The 19,657-nt window shown below is 39.6% G+C and overlaps 1 long non-coding RNA gene across 1 annotated transcript in view; it reads left to right on the top strand.

The window, feature by feature from the left end:
• Nucleotides 1-19,657, top strand: part of LOC135578587 (uncharacterized) — a 63,953-nt gene that overhangs the window by 31,039 nt on the left and 13,257 nt on the right. Inside the window, exons 2-3 of the long non-coding RNA XR_010470394.1 lie at nucleotides 8,473-8,547; nucleotides 16,470-16,606. This is a non-coding gene — a long non-coding RNA (uncharacterized LOC135578587). The remainder of the gene's footprint in view (nucleotides 1-8,472; nucleotides 8,548-16,469; nucleotides 16,607-19,657) is intronic.

Genomic DNA, 19,657 nt, shown 5'->3' with positions numbered 1-19,657 from the left:
ACAGATGATTCGCTCATCTTTTGAATGTCCCTATACTTTTCCGCACGTAGGAGGAAAAAGGAAAGCTGGATAATTTATGTGTGGTAAAGCCACACACACACACATAGACACAGGAAGACTTCTAATGCTAAATCCTTATGACTAAGCACCCAACACAGTAAGAGCTCTCTTTGTACAACTGTTGGTGGCATGTGGGCTTTTTAACTTTCTCAAAGAAAATCATTAAGGGTAAAAATTTTTCAAAGAGCCTACATGACTTGGGGGTCTAAATTCCATTGAAAATCAATGGGTTTTCTGCATGAAAAATTCCCTGTTGCTTGAGAAAAATTAGCAATACTGAGGGGTGCCACTGAAGTGTGCCTTATGCGTCTCCTACAAAGGGGTGCCTTTAATGTAGAACCCGAATTTTAAATTATGGGTTAGCTATTTTACGTAACCATTTAAATATGACTAGTTTAATTAACTGCTTTACAGAAACAGATGCTTTTTAATACCTGCGACTTTCGTATTTTAAAGGTACAGGACAACCACTGCAAATTCACCTGGGTCAGGAGACAGGATGTGGTTCTGGGTACATTTTGTTTGGCTGCAAAGCTGCCATACTGGATGCTCTCCTGTAGGCTCTCACATCCCCCATGCTGCAGCTCACTGTCACCCTGAATTGTGCTGATACAACTGTCTGGGAGGCTGTACTGTAAACTCATCATTAAAAATTAGCCTCCAAAAACCTCAGGTTCTCTCATTTCCTTGACCATTTTATAGGGAAGTCTTACAGTTTTATTGGCACACATCAGAAAGGGATAAATTGCAATTCAGGATCGGGAGTTTACGGGAAAACTGGGCTGGCAATATCTTTAATCTCCTTCCCAATCAAATAAAAGGTATATGGAACCATGCTCTGAAGTCATGGCTGCATCGTTACTCTTCCAGCAGCAGTACCAAGTTAAAGAGTACTTATTCTCAGCTGTTAATTACTGTTGCTGCTGCCTTTTCAGTTTGCCAGGCTGCATGGTCACCTAGATCATTCAGCTGATCCAGGCTACAAAGGTATAAATAAATAGATAAAGACAGATGAATAAAATGCAAATAAATGCTAGGTAAGTAAAATATAAATAAGTAAAATAAGTATACAGATTTTACCTATTTCTACTTTTTTTTTTTTTTTTTCCTGGGGCATATCAAACTATATGGAAGGGGAAACAGGAGTGGCTAAGCCAGCATTACCGGTAAATCATAAGAGTCACTGATGACAATTCATATTGATTTCAATGGTGCAGGCTGAATTCTTGCATTTTGCAACCTTTGCAATACATTGCTGGGAGAAGTGGCAGGAGAGAGAGTTGTGGGGTGGGGAAGCTACAATAGCTCAAAGGGAGGGAAGCAGAACCCTCATTTTTCATAAGAGGTTGCTTTGGGTTTTATCTTTAAAGGAAATATCCTTTCTGAAACATAAGCATCTAAACTACTCCTGTTGTTCAGGAAGTATCTGAATTTACATGACTGGGAATGAGGTAATGTCTTAATGCAAAATAAATGCAAAGCAGTTTAGGCGTTTCAGCAATTTCTTTCTCTGAAGATGACACTGTGCACAAAGGTGTCTCAAGTGCTGAGGAAGACAAACTTTTAGTCCATGCTAGTTTGCACAGATTTAACAGCTGAAACTTTGCACCACAGCTACAGAGTGTGACACATACCAGAGAACAAAGTTAAAAATTATAATCCCACCAGGAAACAGAAGAGAAGCAAGTTCTGCACTAATGAAAGCACTCCTTCATGACACCAAATAACTCTCACCTAGTAAGACAAAAATGAAATCTTATAGCCAACAAATTATAACTAATTATGGGCTAAGAGTGTCTCCTCAAAGCTTGTATTTCTGTGACACTGCTTTTGTGAAACACAAGACCTGCCTTGTGTAAGTAGGATTAAACCTAGAGCCTTATTTCAGAAGACTCGTAGTTCTAGCTAATATGGAGCTATTTCAAAGATCAGGCCCATAGGAAGTCCTACAAAGATGTAATGAGATGCAGATGCTAAAACTTGCGAAGTCGAATCCCTTGTTACCAAGTCTGGGAGGAGCCTTAAGTATTGCAAACAAGCACGATAAAATAATAAAGCCACAGTTCTTGAATTCACATGGCATTGTGAAGCTCTCATTTGGAAATAAAGGCAATTGCTATCCCTCCTGGTTGTGAAGAAAAAAATATTGAAAATAGTACTTTAAAGACTGCAGCATCAGCAAACAAAGCGAATCATGGAAAAACAGAACCAGCTTTTTTCAAGTTGGTTTTAATCTCAAAATTCTTAAGCCAGTCTCTAGATTTTGATGACTCATGGATTTCGGACAGCTGGAGTTGGAAATGCCTAGTTTGGCACTGAAACCTTGTCAAAAAAACAGTGCTAGGCTTTGATCTGAGGATGTTCTGGGTACCCACAGAACTGTAGACACTGAGCTTCCCCCATGGTACATGGTTTACTTAGATACCTAAATGTACAAGAACCGATATAGGGCAACTTAACTGGAAATATTGGCTATAGTTAGCATAGATCAGTAGCATGAGAAATAATGGAAATTTTATACAGCTCTTTAACATATGTGTTATTTATCTGAGGGGTATTCAATTTATTTTTGACACAGCCTCTTCCAAATACAGCCACAGAAGCCACAAGGTATGTTATGGAGTGAAACAGAGGTTGGAAAGAGAGACACAGTGTCAGGAGAAATGGCCCTGGAGAACTGGGAGTGGTGATATATCACAGCAGCAGCAGGTGAGGAACCCCCAAAGTGCAGAAGTAACTTAGGCACAGTGAAAAATGGGTGAGTAAAGGTGGTGCTGGAACATTGAGTACATTGAGTACTACAAAGTTAGAAAAGTAGTGTGAAACAGTGCACACAGAAAAAGCATAAGGGGCTCTTGTCTCTGTTTCTGGAACAACAGTTGTCTGGCTGCTCTGTTTTTAAAGTCTTCAAGTTCAGAAAAAATAATGATGTTGAAAAACAGAGAAAAAAGAACTTTATAATGGATGAGAAGTAACTTTTATATACATATATACATACATATATACACACACGGTGTTTGCTTCCACTGCAGAGATCGAAGAGGTGGTTTTATGAGCTGAACTATTTTAGCAAAGCAATGACCAGTGAATAGCTTCACATTATAATAATATTCTGATCTAATGTGTCTGAACCCTCAGCAGTAATTCCATACTATATCACAGAAAAGTTATTTTATAGGTAAGGGTACCTTTTCAAAGGTGGGATGGTGTGTGTGCATATGGGTGCACATGTGTGTGTAAAAGTGCTCATCATCTAATCTGAAGGTGGTGTTTTTTGCAAATATACCACACCTCAGTTATTGGATATGCAAACCTAAAAAAGGCCACCTTTTTCACACTGTGTTCAAGCAATAAGTAAGAGAAGCACACGTGAACAAGGCGGAAGAAATATCCCTTAGCATGACATACCAGCACACTACAGAGGAAAGAAAGATAAGGAGCAGGAGCCAGCTTAAACAAATAAAAAGACTGAATAATGAAATCAAGAAATGAAGAAAACTACTAAATAAATATATGTACTACTATGCAAGTTAATGCTACTCTGGAGGAGCCTTATGTACGTGGTTGGCCTTTACATGCCAGCTAATCCTCCTAAATACTGTCCTCGCCAGTGGTGTTTGTGTAGTGTTTGAATACGAATATGAACTATTCTTTTAAATAATATCTCCAGTATGGCTAGATAAGAGTTTTGCACATGTATTTTGCACACATGTAAAGGGCCATGGGCACATTCCTCTTCCCATGGTGGTGGGTAGCAGCCCTTTCTGCTCATGCTGCACCTACTGACTCAGGAGGGCTATGTCACTGCAGCGAAATGTTTGGCTGTCCAGTCTTCGTGACAGGGAATATAAGATACCAAAACATGCTGTACTGCAACAAACTTAGACCTCAGGCAGCTGGAATAAAGTTACATAAGGGAGTACGCTGAAGATATGCTTTCACAAAGCACAGTACAATTGAAATATTTCTGCATGTTGGAGACAGCCAGGCCAATGGCAACACAGGCTCAAATCTGAACTCCCATGTGACGCAAGCCAATAATAATTTTTACCTCCAACTTCATCAAGAGCAAAGCTTTGGGTCTGGCAAATCAATGTCAAAGACCAAGTAATGAATAAACCCAGACCAAACCAAACCAGCCATGTATACACAATTAAATGCTTTTCAAACTAACTCTGGAGCAGACATCTAGGCAGAAGACAGAAGGACCTTGACATCTGGAAATTTAGAGATGCTCCAGTGGCTAAGAAAGCACTGCAAAAGATGCCTAATACAGGGATTAATAAATGTTAGTCAAAATTGTTGATAAATTGACTTTCAGAGCTTTTACAAGCTCACTCTGACAGAACAAAGTCAACCAACAATGCATTATGTTAATAAAAGGTAATAAACAAGATGGATGTGGAAGGTTTTAGTATGAAGTGTTCATGGAATAATGTACAAAAATCCACATTGTGTGAGAGTGCAGCCTATCCACATACAGTCAGTGCTTCTAACTGGTCCTAGTTTAATTTTACATTTAAACTAGCTAAGACCAGCAAAAATTTAACACATCACAGGCAAGAGTGCAAAACACAGTTATGATCTGCAACTTGTTTTCTCCAAATATTAAAACGTGTAAAGGGTAGTTTCAGACCAATTATTCCTTTTCCACCAAATTACTTTCTCTGTGATGACATCCAGCAGTAGAAAGACTAATTTTATCTGGAAAGTTCACAGAATCTTACAGAGTTACAGCCATACTTGCAGCTAATTTGAGGCAGAGAAAGTTAAAACACCATCAAAATATAAATGCTTCCTTCAGCTGATTCATTAGTTTGCATATCATAACAAGGACTTTGTGTTCTTGGGTAATGTTAGTGCCTCGAGGACATCCTGCAGATGTGTGCATTCCTAGTCCGAATTTCTTTAATTTGTTATGCAAACATCAATTCTTTTTAAATATGGTAAAAAGAGGGACTTTTTATTGCAGCTAACAACCACCGGCATTAACGATAGTTGTTCCTCTGATACTGCTTTTTAGGATAAAGGAGGACACCATATTCTATACAGAAGTTTACCCATTAACAAATGTTATATTACTCATTAGAAGAGGTTCAACTGACAGACAAAACAGCTAGCAAGTGAATTCAGTAAGTCTTGCTCCAAGTCAGGAGGCCTGGTATTTTTTGACACATGAACTATTCTTCTCCTCAAGGAAACAGTGAACTTTAAAACCTCTAAACAGGCTAATAGCAGGAAAGTCTGAGTCTGGCTTGTGTTTTTACTTTTCCCTTTTTCCTTGTACAGGTGTACTATAAAGGCACGAGGCAAGGACAGAACTTGCAGCACAGGGCTGCATTTTGGCAGACCTCACAAAGGGGAAAGATTTGGGAATTTTTGCCTCAGAAAGGTGGTGCCCAGGTGTGCTCTGGATTAAGCAAACTGGTTTGGGTGGTCGGCTTGTCTGTATTATATTACCCAGTCTGCCCTGCCACTGGATTTTCATTCTTCTGAGCCACAGGAAGGAGAGTGAGGAGACGGAGGCACCAGGGCGGCGGGAAGAGGAATGAGGCTGCAGCCTCACACACCAGCTGCTCCAGCCACCCCATTCCCCAGTCTCTCTCCCTTAAAACCCAGCCACCAGGCTCACCTCCACCCAGGCTGTGGGAAGGGAGGAGGAAAGTGAGGTGAAGATTTCTTTTGTGGCCTTTGTGGGGGCTCTTTCAAGTCACATGCTCTTACTTCTGCTCTGAGTCATGACTGGAGGGGCTTCTTTGGCTTTTTCTCAAGGCAGCTGAAGTGTGGCCTCTGCCTGGCATTTTGTTTCAGGGCAACAGGACAGACCAGGAGGCAGAGTCCCAATGGAGTTCCCAGGGCTTCTAGATGATCGTGGCAGCACTAAGGGCCATTGGTCTATGGGGTCCCGATCCATTATCCCAGTCCATGTGAAGAGGAGAGCAAGACAGTTAGTTTCCCTCAGGGATTATTATAATATTGTGTCATTTGATGCTACACACCTCATCCTGATCGAAGGACCCTGACTACATGCCCTGAAGGCAGGACCTTGTCCCCTAAACTCTGCCTTCAGCGCACCTCCGCCGCCTGCTCATCCACCAGTGAAAAACAGAAAGATGGTCCCTGCCAGTTCATGCCATATCCCAGATGCTGTGAGTCATACTGGTCTTGTAGGCTTCATCCAGAGGGTGTCCGGGCCTCCAGATAATTTGCCAGGAAAATAAAAAGAACCCACAGGAGCTGCCAGCATTTCTACTCTCAAGATAGCTAAGCCTGCGGTACCAGATGCTTGCTGTCTTGCTCTATCAGTGCTGCCAGATACAAGCACAATCAGCCAATGAAGGAGCAATGGAGAAGGCAAACAGACCATACTCCCAACCCTGACCCGTGTAATCGCTTTCTCTTTCCCCTTTTATTCTGTGACCTTGTGGATAATGGTGTAACATTTCCTTCTAGAGGAAAGCGGGATGCATGTGAAACAGGCACTGCAGTAAGCAGATGCTAGAAGGGTCTTGACAGGAGTTTGACAAGAGGAGCCCCTGGCATTAATGGCAGGTCTGTAGAAGGAGAATGGATGCAACTACGACACTACAGAGATGCTTTAAGAGGCCACAGTATGCAGATGGATAAGGTATTCCCACCTCAAGAGCCACAAGTGGGACAATCCACTTATAGTACAAACCAGGTTGCCACATGAAAATGAAAAATTTCATTTCATACATAGTATTTTAAGGATAAATTCATTAAATATTGTGATATGCTCATATTTGATAACAGGGACCTTCTACACAGTAGAAGGGACAAGCAGATTCCACAGACAGAGAGCATCCTCCTATATTTATGGCATCTGATAATGAGTTCTTCATCAGTGAACACTGTCCTCGTGAGAAGGTCTATTTAATTTCTGGATTCAGTGAACAGTGACAGGCAGAACCATTCACTGATCTAACCGTACACCAACAAGCTTAGCTAAATCAAAGGCAAGTAATCTGTAGAAGACATTTTTATTTAAAGAATGGTATATTATTCACTGTTACCTTTTTGTCTTCCCTCCTGTTTCCTGGAAGTGTTTGGCTCAAATTCTGTGCTCCTGAGCAACGGTAGGCTGTTTGTCATCTTTGCTGTGCTCTGGATCTGACATGGCATCAGGCTGGCCAGCAATACATGCAGCTTCCCCTGGCTGGAGTGGTCCTTCCAAGCCAACTTCTGCAGTTGTTACTAGCTGGAACATCAAAGCCAACTGGCAATAGTCTTACCACCTCAGCTTAGACCATTAAGTGGATGTAATGATAGGTGTATCTATATATGTGTATCTATAGTGGTACCACTGCCGCTGAGCCTAGTCATGTTTAGGAACTGATTTTCGCTTCCATTTTAATGGAAACTGCATAATTGCACTTCCTCTTATTAATTTTTCAGACACCTTTGGTTAACACATGAGACAAATTTTTCATAAAGTCAAATTTAAATCTCGTGCACAAAAAAGCTGGAATAAAGAAGATAGATAGAAGGCAGGCTTAATATCACTAAAACTAGTGACTAAAGAAACTTCTACATGAGGCTGGTTAACTGGTTAGTTCAAAAAAAAGTCCTAATGAGTAAGGATAAGCAGACAAAATGGTATCTTTAACATAAGAAGTCACCGAAAGCCTGGTCTTCTAAAGCTGTGTATCTAACGCAAGAAAAGTAGAAGGTTCTAATAAAAATGAATAAAAGATGAATTTCCATGTTTCTATTTCTAACCAGATCATATGTCCAAACAGCTATTCTTTCACATTGTGAATATTTAGTGATATTCTTCCCGTGCTGGAAGAATAAAAAAATTTAAGGACTCCTTGGACACAAAGGGGCAGATAGAGCGCAGCCTTGCACCTCTTAAAAGACTAATCCTAAACTGATATGGCCTTAATGGGAATTTTGTCACCAGAAGGACCCTTTCCCTGCAACAACAAGGCCAGCACAGCACGGGGGTAGCCCATCACTGAGATGCTCTCTTCCTTCTGCAGTGGTGGATCAATGGTGTTTCAAAACACTGCCCAGCTGCTTTCTCTGTCTAAAGAATTTTTGGCTTGTGATGCAGACTCCCGATGCACTGGACTAAGCAAAATGGCTCCAACTGCAGCTCATAAGATGCCTTTTCCTTCACATTCCCCTTCTGACAATTGATAATCAGCCTTTCAAAATGCAAAATCATCCTGTGTTCCGTGCATTTCAGGTCCTTTCAAACTTGGGCCCTGAAGACATTTTCAGGACAGAAGGGAAAGAGGAGATCTCTCTTCCCATGAAGACTAAAAGCTTAGAGAAGGAGCATGGTATAAAAGCTGTAGACATATTTGGTGTTTAATGGCAGACAGAGCCAGGATGTTTTGTTTGTTTGTTTGTTTGCTAGTGTTTGTTTTTTCGTTTTTGTGGTAGGTGTAGTGCTCAGAGGGATCAGGTAACCCTGGGACTTCAGGGTGTCTCAGCTTCCAAATCACATCTCAAAATGAGGTAAGAGTTGTTTCCCTCTGGTTGTTACTTTTCTCTTCACCCCTTCTCTCCCACCCCCTTCTCCCAAGTTACACATATCCATGGAAAATATTGTATGCTACTGGGAATGACTTTAAAGTATCGGGACAACCCAGCTGTGAGTCTGTGTATTCAATAGACAGGCTACAGTGCTACGCAGCTGATTCAGAAATAAATCTCAATGTACAAGTCAGCCAGCCAGATGCTGAGATAGAAGCAGAACTATGAGGTAAACATAGCTCAGCACTTTTAGGTAAAGGGTGGAAAAAACCCTTCTTTTTGTCCATAAGAAGTATGTTCCCAATTTGTTCCTTACCATGGGAAGTGAGGGGTAAACTCTACTGTATTGTAAAAGGTTAGAGTTACAGGCAGGTAACAACCATGCAAAGTCAGTTTTCCTCTAAACAAATACTATCCTCTGCATCTCTATGAAACTACATTATCCAAGAGACACAAACTCTCTTATTAATATACCATCTTTTCATTCAAGAAGGGTCTGATGGGCCCGATACAACCCCCACTATAGTCTTTCCTCTTAATGCAAGATCTTGCCTTTAGAAAAACACTTACTGCAGCATTTTGAACCCTGTCTGTATTATTATAAGGCAAGTTAGAGTATGATTGTCTTTCAGTTAATGATGTGGCAGGAGGTGGCTTTTTGCCAGGTTCAAGTTAGATTCCTTTTAAGTTGTAGCCTTTAAGATCCACCTGGACAAGCAATAATTAAAGGGAATAGCAAATTAAGTGTATTAGGAAGGGGAAATGATTTACTAACCAGGGGGAGAAATAATTTATTAGAAAAGAAAACTTTTCCTTTAAGCTGAGGGAGTCATATTACCTCTTTCACAAATCATTTGCTCTGTTTTTGGTAACTCACTTTCTAGCTTTTCCTCCTCCATGAAAAGCCGCCCACCCTGCAAGCCTGCGGCTATTTCTTCCCATGGGGCACCATTCCCTGGCATTCCGGGTGCATCCTGACATGCGCTTTCTGTTCCTGCTCAGGAAGACTTTCATTTGCCCTGCAAAACTCTTTTGGGACAGGGTGGAAAAATGGAGAAGAGAGATGGGGAAGTGGTTTTGGGTAGATCCTAGGTGCTCTCTAATAACAGAAATAATGACTGACACCTAGATAGAGCAATCTTATGAACAGGACTCCCCTGAGGCTTCCATTCAGCAACCAAGCCAAAAATATAGAGCTTAAGCCAATCGACTGAAAGGGAAATGCAAAAAGTCACGAATCAAATGGGAGGCAGGCTGCTGTCCTTTCCTATCAGATGCACAAGCAAGAGCAATATTAGAGTCATTGCAGTGACGGTTTATTTCTTTAAAAATATTTTTCTGGAACATACTACTGAATCTCTGCACTATAGCTATATGTGAGACCCTAGTGTCCATGACAATTAAAAACCCTCATGTTTATTAAGATTCAGTCACAGTGGCACAACATAGCATGCAATTATAAACACAAAACAGATGCAACACCATCTCCTCTATAGTCAGTGAAGACTGCACTCTGCAAAACCATGGAAATTTGTGTCCTTGATTTAATGGCTTAAAATGCAGGAAAGCTGTTTACATTCACTGTCAAAATGTTTGCATTACATATGCTCACTGCCCCTGTAGTGGAAATATTTTTCCACTAACATTGCAGAATAAGCACAAAATCAAGATGCAGCACTCTTGCTAACAAAGTGCTGGCATAATGCAGTTTCACCTCTGCTAAAACATTTGTTAATGACTCATCACACTGCACTATTTGTTCCTTTTACCTTGGATCAGCTTCTTAAGAAATTTAGTACTATGCACATATTTTCAACTCTCCACTGATAAGAGAGCCTTTTGTACAGTATTATAGACAATGTGTTCATGTCCTAAAAGCACCAGCGATACAGATTTTTTGAAGTCCTTTACTACAAACTTCACATTACACAATTGAATTTGGAAAAGGTGCAGGGACCTTCCATGACACATGTTTAGGATCAAGTAGGTAAGCTGTATATTTTAAATTCTGTCTTCAGTTAAAAGACAGGGTGATGATTTTCAACTGCCTGTACTCTTAAACCAGAAAATAATTAGGAATACAAGTCTCAAGGAGAGTCAGTGGCATTTTTTTAAATCTTCTAAGACATCAGTGAACACACATTGCAAATGTATAATATTCTGCTACCAGAAAGTCTTTTAAATGCATATCTATATGCATAGACACAGTGTTGGTAATGCTTAAGTTAATTGCTATGAAAATCAGAGTTTCTCACAAGTCTGCAAAAATTCATTTAATTTATATTGGCACTGCATGGACTTGCCTATCTTTTCTCATGTTTTCCTCAGTTTCTAAGGGACTATTCCCAAGGTTAAGCACATGTGCAGACCCAAAATCAAGGTCATAGTGCTTTATACTGGCTGTAGAACATGATTCAGATACTCATTATGTGGCCGATGATTGTAAACGATTTCTTTCTACAGATAAGCAACTGGTGTACCAGTACAACAGAAAAGGCAGGTATTTTCCATCAAAGTATACCAGATTAATTTATTTTTGTTAACTACAGTTTAACAGGAATTGCTGATATGTTTGTTTCATCTTATGCAACTAAGTTTAATGTATGAAACACATGGCAATGATGAAATGTTATGCAAGAGTTTTCCGCTGTTAAACCTTATCAAGAAAAGCACATTATTTAGTCAAATGCACACTGTGTAAGATTCTTGCAGTTTTATCTGCTTAGGTTTTTTTTTTTTTACTGTGTGGTTTCTTTGCTTTTAAAGAAACAGAAGATGACTTGCATCTGAGCATGTTGAGTGAATTCTGCAGATATTTTGGCTGCACTAAAGGTTTCTCTTGAATATGTTAAAAGGTTTGTTGTCAAGATTATTTACTAACACATTCTCAAGCCACCATCCTACAGCCAGCCAACATCTCTTAACAAGAATTTGCCTTTGGTTAAATTAAAAAAAAAATAAAGCAAACAGTAATTTATCCTAGTTAAGTTAAATACTACTTGAGTGGAAGAATCTCTTCCCACCTGGTTCGACTAGGACGCTGCAAAACCTGGATCTTCTGCCTGCAGCTTGGAAAATTTGCATATAAGTTGAGAGGTTTTACTATACAGCAACAACCTGGCATTACAACATGCTTAAAATGTATTATCCCCATCAGTCAAAGTACAGGATGACTGGGATATGTGAATGGTTGCTATCCACACACACAGAGCAACATGGATTTCTTCCATATCTCTGTTTAGACGGAATGAATCAGACTTTCTGTCTTTACAACCGGGCATCCAAACTCTGTGCTTTCACTGTGAACAAATTCAGTTAACAACTCTCATCTGTTCCTTGTGGGGTAGAACAGAATATTATGGAGACCTTTGTACTCCATTTCCAAAGGTGACTAAACAATGTTCAAACATACAAACATTAAAAAATAAATTTTTTGCCTTTCTGCTCATTCTCACATTACATGAAGATGGCGTGCAGGTATTGAAACAAACATGACTCAGATTTGAATTGCACGTACACATAGAGTAACGTATTTTAACTTACTAAAAATGTAGTCCCCAGAGACAAATGTACTGAAATAGATCTTCAGCTGCTCAGATTACAAGTCTGTTCTTCTACATCCAAGCGAGCTATTCTCTGTCCTGACTGCCTTGTGACATGGCTGGTGGAACAGACCGAGGTGTTCTCAGAAAGTTTCTATATCTCCTGTATTTACTCATTCAAGACACTCTCTGAAAGAGAAAATACCATTTTATGGAAAATTATTCACTCAATTCTCACACTGAGATGTCATAAATTACAGTACAAACCCAAGATTACTGTGTGAGAGCACTTTTAAGTTAAACACGTTCTGACAGATCACAAACAGCCCTTTTCATAAAATGTATGCCTAATTTCTATTTGTGGCATTTGTTTCCTCAGAGCTTTTAAATATTGGAAGATGCAGGGAGACAGCAAAGGAGCATGGGTAATGTCTAAGACCTGCACAAAATGTCTAAGATGAAAGCTACTTGGTTTGCTGTTTTGCCATTAATTCAAAACTTAGAGTAGGGTCACTAATTCTGCAGCCTTTTAACTACTCTCAGGGTGATTTATGGGTGTGTGCTGAAATGCTATAGGATATTTAAAGGTTTTGCATGGATGAAACACAAATAAAGTGGAACCTAAGTGTCTCCACTGGGTGTAGGTTTGAGTTTGGCAGAGTTTGGGAGCCCAGAATTTCAGCTAAATTGTGAAGCATATACTTGCATGAGGGCTTGGGAAAAGAAGTGCTAATTAATGCTTCTCTGCAAATGCAACAAACTCAGTAACATCAAAATACTTACAGACACTTTTATTTAATTGGCCATTCTAAAAGGAATCCAAAAGTCAAAGGCATTTTGTTTCACCAGTTTCTTAATGGGGTGTTTTGCATTTTCTTGCTCAAAATGTCATTTCTTTCTGAGAAGATTGAAATCAAACACCTTTTTGCATTTTTGCATTTCAAATGGAGCAAACCAGTTCACATGGCCTAAACTGGTTTGTTTATTTGTTAGTTATCTTGACCAAGGTCCAGGAGTCAGGATCCTCTCTCCTAAGGAAATTCCAGAAGTCCTAGGCACAAAAGTTGAGTTTACTCTTTCTGGATGGTGGAGTCCTGCATTCCTTGCAGTATAACGACATGAAAACTAGATTTATCTTCTTGTTGTCTACAGTTTGATGGTTAGAAGATATTCCTTATGGGGAGACCTGTGAGTTCAAGCACTTTCTGACCTAAAACCCAGTTTGCTATTCACTAAGTCTGACAGTCCCTTACACTGAAGGCTGCCATGGTCTCCTTCTGGAGTTTAGGTGCATAAACCTTGTAGAGTTTCAAGTTTTGACTGTTACTCACACAGAAGTGTGAAGTGGGAGGCTGCAGACGACATCCTAAATCCAAGAAAGAGGCAATATTCAAGATTTCAGAGAGTTTTGGAATACAAAAACATTTCCACTTGCTCCTGTAGTTCTTTCACAGCTGTGAACCCAAGGAATATCCTAGGGAAGTACTCGCTGTGAGGTACTGCAACACTTACCATAGTGATAACCAAGACCTTTTGTTAGTTTGGGCCTTGCGTCTCAGGTTGTTCTCAGCCTTTGCATTAGCAAAAGGTCTTTCAGAGCCCTCATTTGGAGATTAGTAAAGTCTCATGCATCTGTACTCTCACCCACTTTACATCCTCCCCTCCTTCTCATGATTCTCAAGGAGTACAAGACTTAGCAAGAAAAACAGATAAAAATATTTGGGCTACAGAACTCAGCTGAATGTCCTTGGTAAGACCATAAAAATCCATTTCCTAGTTGCAAAGTTCTATGATATTTACCTACTTGTATATCGCTGAAGGCTTTTTGTACAGACAGACCAAGGTCACACAGGCAGGGTTTGAGAGCAATCTTTTTCCTTCTGTCGTTGCAAGTAGAGATGAAAAAGGTTCCTCTGAGGTCTCCACCCCAGCAGTCTCCTCAAAACTCCAATTACAAAACTTTATAACAGAAACATCACGATTTTTCCTCCTCCAACAGTCTAGTTTATACGGGGTCAATATTGCATTTCTTAGCAACCCAAAATGTGCAATCCTGTACAATAATGAAGAAGAGAAATTTATTAATTTCATATGCTTACGTACATCAATAAACAAAACAATCCATTTGTAAAGCCCAGTCAGATTTGTTGCTGAGCGGTTTTTATGTTTTAATGCAATTTTTAGTCAGCCTTGAAAGTTAGAGCTTGCTAGAACCTTTAAAATTCACTGAGTCCTGACTAAAATCAAACTGTAGCCATAATCGTGCCTCACTGATTCAAGGTATAAGGAAGCAAATTTCCTACCTTTTCTCACTTCAAAAAATGTTTACAGTGGCATAAGCAACCCAGTACTTTATAAGGCAGAATCCAGGGATCATAAAAAATAGTTCATGGATAGTCCCCAAAAAATAGAGGCTGTATATGTTTTAAAAAGTAAGAGCGAAAAAAAAGAAAGAAACTCATGTTTAAAGCTGTAACTGTATCTATTTACTTGGTGGTTCTGTTGTAAATGTTTTCCGTTACATTCTACATAGCAACAACCTGAGCCTTTTCCCTTCCTTCAAGATGGTATCCAAGAGACAAAAGAAACTGGAGAATTAATAAAATTATATCAGGGATCTGATTTAAGTGTCTCATTTGTGTCAACTAAAATAATTTCCTTCCATTGCACAGAGTGGCTATGATGGGAGAGCTTTGCTCCAATGAAGGTGGAAACAATATCAGAAAGGAAATAAATAAAAATTTACTACTGTGACATTTGAGCATAATATTTAAAAGCAGTGATGTGAATTATTGATCTCACCTGTGAATAGCAACTATAAATTTATTCCAAAACAGGATTTCTGAAAAAAAAATAAATAAATCTTCCTTTCTTTCCTTATCTGCTTGAAATGTTCATTGCAAGGATAAATTGATTCCAACCTAAAGCAACTTCATAGGTGCTGGGGGACTGGAGAACCACAAAGTAGCTGGCAGGACAGGGACCTTTGCTTGAACTTCAGAACAACTTTGCCTCATGAGGTCTGTCTATTAGTTTGACTGCAGATTTTCAGGCTTGTTGACAATATACTATATTTTTGTCACCATTTATTAACAGGAGCCAAGATCACCTTCAAGCACTGGGTGGGACACACACACACAAATGAGTATATTGGTGTGTTTCTTTGAGAAGTGTAGGTAGATATATGACAGTTTCTATGGTAACAACAAGACTTTTTTATTACTAACAGAAAAATAGGTGTTGAGATAACCTTTTGTAGATTGTCAGTGGATAAGTTATTTCTAGTCTCAGATGCTGCTTTCAATTAACACACATTTAATTTGTAAATAATGAGACAACCTTCTTTAGGAGTTATACACTTCTCAGGTGTGTAATGAGAAGTGTTGGGTTTCAAGTATGTATTAGAAAAAAATGCTATAGTGAGTCAGAGGAAAAATATTCTGCAAGGAAAGCTTTTTGCTTTCTGTGGTATCCTCATGGTATTATTTTTGTAACATGGTGATTAATTTATCGTTCCTCAAAAGAACTCACTGCTGAGTTGAAACTTTGAGGAAAGTTCAAGTAAACATAATGAAACTGCAGCTTGAATCCTGATGATGTGGATTTGTTAGTTTGTTTGTTTGTCTGTTTAAATACAACATTAAGAAATCCTGCTTTTGGCAGGTCAATAACTATCACAACATTCAGACATGCTCTTGTCATTGTTTCTAGTTAAGCATACAATTTCACAGGCAAAATAACATGATCAGGCAAGGCTCCTGTATGCTGCCTGAATGGAGTACAGGAGTTGGCCATAGAGGAAAATCCCACTTGGCACAATTCTCCCACTTAAAGGAAAAAACAGTAAATGGTTCACAGGCACATCTTTTTCCAAGAAGCCCACATTTTCAGCCAGTTTTACACCTGATGTAGAAGCTCCCATTTCAACAGCCCACAGCATCAGTGGGAATAGGGGCATGTTGAGACAGACGAGGGAAAGGTTGCAGTACACTATATTCTCTATAGTATGGGTTGCATATCCCTCAAAATTGGGTCAGTCATTCCTATCAACTCTAATTCATGTAAGCGGGGCATGCATGGGTTCAAAGCAGCCCAGGGACTACAGGTAGGAAGACGACTTAGTGGTTTTCCTGAGCTTTGATGCTATAATATACTGTTTGATTAACAGAGCCCAAAACATGATGAGATTCACAGTGGTTTTACCCCTTTTTCTAGCCCATTAATTTGAACAAGGTTTTGTGCAGGCAACCTTGTAAATGGTAAGGCTGAGCTCTGCAGCATCTCAAGGGTTGTAAACTGCCCCTTCACGCAGTCTTGCAAATAGTAATTATAATAACCTGTCCTTCCTCTTTTTCTTTACAGAACAATACGGTGGTTTCTTTGCCTCATAAGAGAAAGAAGTCCTGCCTGCTATGATTGAAACAACACCAGCCACTTGGAGCTGCTGGAAACTCTGAACTGAGCAGCCATTATTTCTCAGCAGAAAAATGTTTTTAAAAGTAAGTCTCTGTTTATGGGTGGTACTTATTTCCCCCCATTACAGTGTTCTCTGAACAAGTCACAGCTTTCAATGTGATAATCTTTGAGACAGGTAAACATCATTCTTTTACAGACGTAAAATCTTGCAGACATAGAACTGAGAATTTTTTCTGTTTATACTACAAAGTTTTATAGGTTATGCCTGCATCCACTCTCAATTTTGTCACCAGATAAAATCCTGAACTTCAGTTAGTCAGGTTAGACCAGTTCTTCCAGCAACACAAGGCCTGCATAGTACAGGTCCACTGCTATCACACTTGTGTAGACACTCCTGTATAGACACTACATGTCTCTCTACAGTTTTTCTTTAGCAATCCCACAATTACGCTGTCGCTTTTTTAGGATTTCACTAGTTGTACTTCTCAGCTTGGAGGTTTGGGACTACAGTCATGATCAGTTTGGCCTTTGAAAGCCCAGGTGTGGTTTAGAAATGCTTTTCTTCCAACTTTGTGCATTCAAAGTAATTATTCATGCAAATCAACTTGAACTCAAGCATTTGCCTGAACCAGTAAAATAAAAAGTACACAAAACAATATATAGACACTTAAAAAAATACATTGGAAAAATGTCAAATCAAACATGGAGGGAAAAGAGGAACAGACAATGGAACTACCAGTGCATATGTATTTTGTGGTGCTTTTCAAGCCACGTGGTACTAGGGGTTTTCAAGAGAATTCATGAGATTTTAAGAAAAGAGAAGAAAATAAAGTGAATTGGAACATCAGTACGTGAACTAAGATATCATCCAGTTTCTCCAACAGCAAGCTGAACTCCTTCAAAATACTATGAATAAAAGTTTGCAAAAGGATGGTATACAAACAGTTATTTTACTGTGTAGACAGTTTCTCGTTCCTATTACCTTCCAGGTTTCAGCATCTTGTACTTTCTACTGAGAATAATTGCATGAACTGTAAAACTATCCTTTCCACACATTACCAATGAACTATGAGTACTTGCAGTGATCACTGAGGCAGATAGAATCAACTAGAATTTTGCCATTTGTTTTTGTTTGTTTGCTGAACAATGGACTCTCATTTTGGTATGTAGACAGGAAATTTTTCCCTTAAAACTGAGATATAATGACTAAGTAAGAGATAAAATGAACAAGAAGAAGCAAATAAACAGCAATTCCATGAATATGTAGCTCATCAGTAAGATTTTTACAAGTTCTTAACAGTTATTATTGGCCATGTGCTGCATATAAAGAAAGTATCTCCTGCTGTCCAGCTGTTCTCATTGCCATCAGCCACACAGGATTTGGAGAGGTTTTGGCAAGTGCCTCTGTGCTTAGATTTCCTTCTTCCACCTGATGGAACTTCTCTGCTGTATAAACACACAAAACTATTTTGTTAAACAACAATCAGCAGTCATAAGATTAAGATTTTGAGCCCACTAACATCTGACCTGATCATAAGTCATTTCCACAATCTTTTTGTCTGACCACCATACTTTCTTCTGCTACCTCCCACCAGCAGAGAGAACAGCTAAATCATTCTTCATCAGTGTCCAGGTCCTTATGAGCCAAAGGAGTGAAGGGTTAGGCTGAGTCCTTGAGAAACACAGTTAGCATTGCAGCAGCATCTAAACATCTGTATACACCGACTAGGATAAAATGTCCTTTTGTGGCTTTTCAATAAGTAATGCAGCTTCCCAGATTAATGAGCAAAATACCCTAATGATTTACCAGTTCCATTTCTGTGTAGGTGCTCAGAAGGTGAAAAGAAAAAAAATCAAATTCTCTACTAAATTATTACTCCAGGACAGTTCACTAAATCAGTCAGTGACTTTCAGTTCTTTCAGTTGCCTGAAGCAAAACTGTCTTAAAGGTCTTGGGTACCTCAGCGATGTTGACTTCCTCTGTAGTTTTTCCTCAGACCAAACAGATTGACAGTAATTGAGAGGAGTTGCGACCTTCTTCCCCCCATCACCCACTGCCCCTGCACTGCCGAGTCTCATCCTGCTGCATTTCCATGGAAAGGCTAGGGTGGGTCCAGTACTCAGCACTCAGCTGTCAAAATCTGAGCTTTCCACAGCTCAAAATCCAGCCCTTGGGTGATGGTCCCATACCTGCACCACAGACTTCTCGGGAATCTTTTCAGCAGCCCTGATGGGCCATTCACTACCATGCATGTGGTCACTGGACACCTGTAGCAGCTGCTGACTGCCAGTCCCTGCCTGTGTCACCTTCTTTTTGTCAGTGGCACGTGAGCGGGGGGACCTGGGTCTCTGTCTCCCAGACTGAAAAGGTTTCACCAATCCTCTCCCATTCAAGCTGCTGAGCAATGGTATAGTTTATGGTATGTAAGTTTGGAGATCTGGTTGAATTGGAAATCTGAATGAAAGGAATTGGAGGACCTGACTGAAAGGCCCTGCAGGTCTTGGGAGGAACAAAGTTTCCTCACAATGTGAAGCAACACTTCCCAGAGACAGCTCCATGACAGCTCCATGCAGAGATGATGGGAGAAAGAAGGATGGAGTGCCTATCTGACATATCAAAAGGATCACATGCACCCCAAAAAGAAAAAACCCAAGCAAACACCACTCCATAGTTAGCAACAGAAGAAGCTTTTGAGAAGAGACACAGTGAGGCAGGATATATAGAAGGTCCAGCCAAGATCCAGGCTGATGTTTTCAATCTCTAGACACATACCTGAACTTCTGTAGCAATAGTGCTCAATCTCATAGGACTGTTGCATATAAAGATCTGCAAAAGATGAAAAACTAAGAAAAAAAAAAATGTTTGAGGTGCACATGGCTGTGTTCATCATGAAAGACAAGTGGCAGTGAACAAATGGAACATATTTTTACATACCAAAAGAATCTCCAAAATTTCTCTTGCAAGAATTTTTGTAGTGATTTGAAGACAAAATTATATTTCTTTCACGCTTCTTTTGTTTACCCCAAAGCATCTCCATCCTGGAGTTACCTGGGATGGCATTCATATCATTTCCAGCTTAGGAACTGGGGCCAATATTAGCACCTGGTCCTAAAAGTCTTTCTACATGTGGCTA

This window comes from Columba livia, chromosome 2, assembly GCF_036013475.1.
Source record: "Columba livia isolate bColLiv1 breed racing homer chromosome 2, bColLiv1.pat.W.v2, whole genome shotgun sequence".
Taxonomy (NCBI): Eukaryota; Metazoa; Chordata; class Aves; order Columbiformes; family Columbidae; genus Columba; species Columba livia.
The sequence above is the reverse complement of the archived record's forward strand: the minus strand, read 5'-3'. Positions and strand labels throughout refer to the sequence as shown.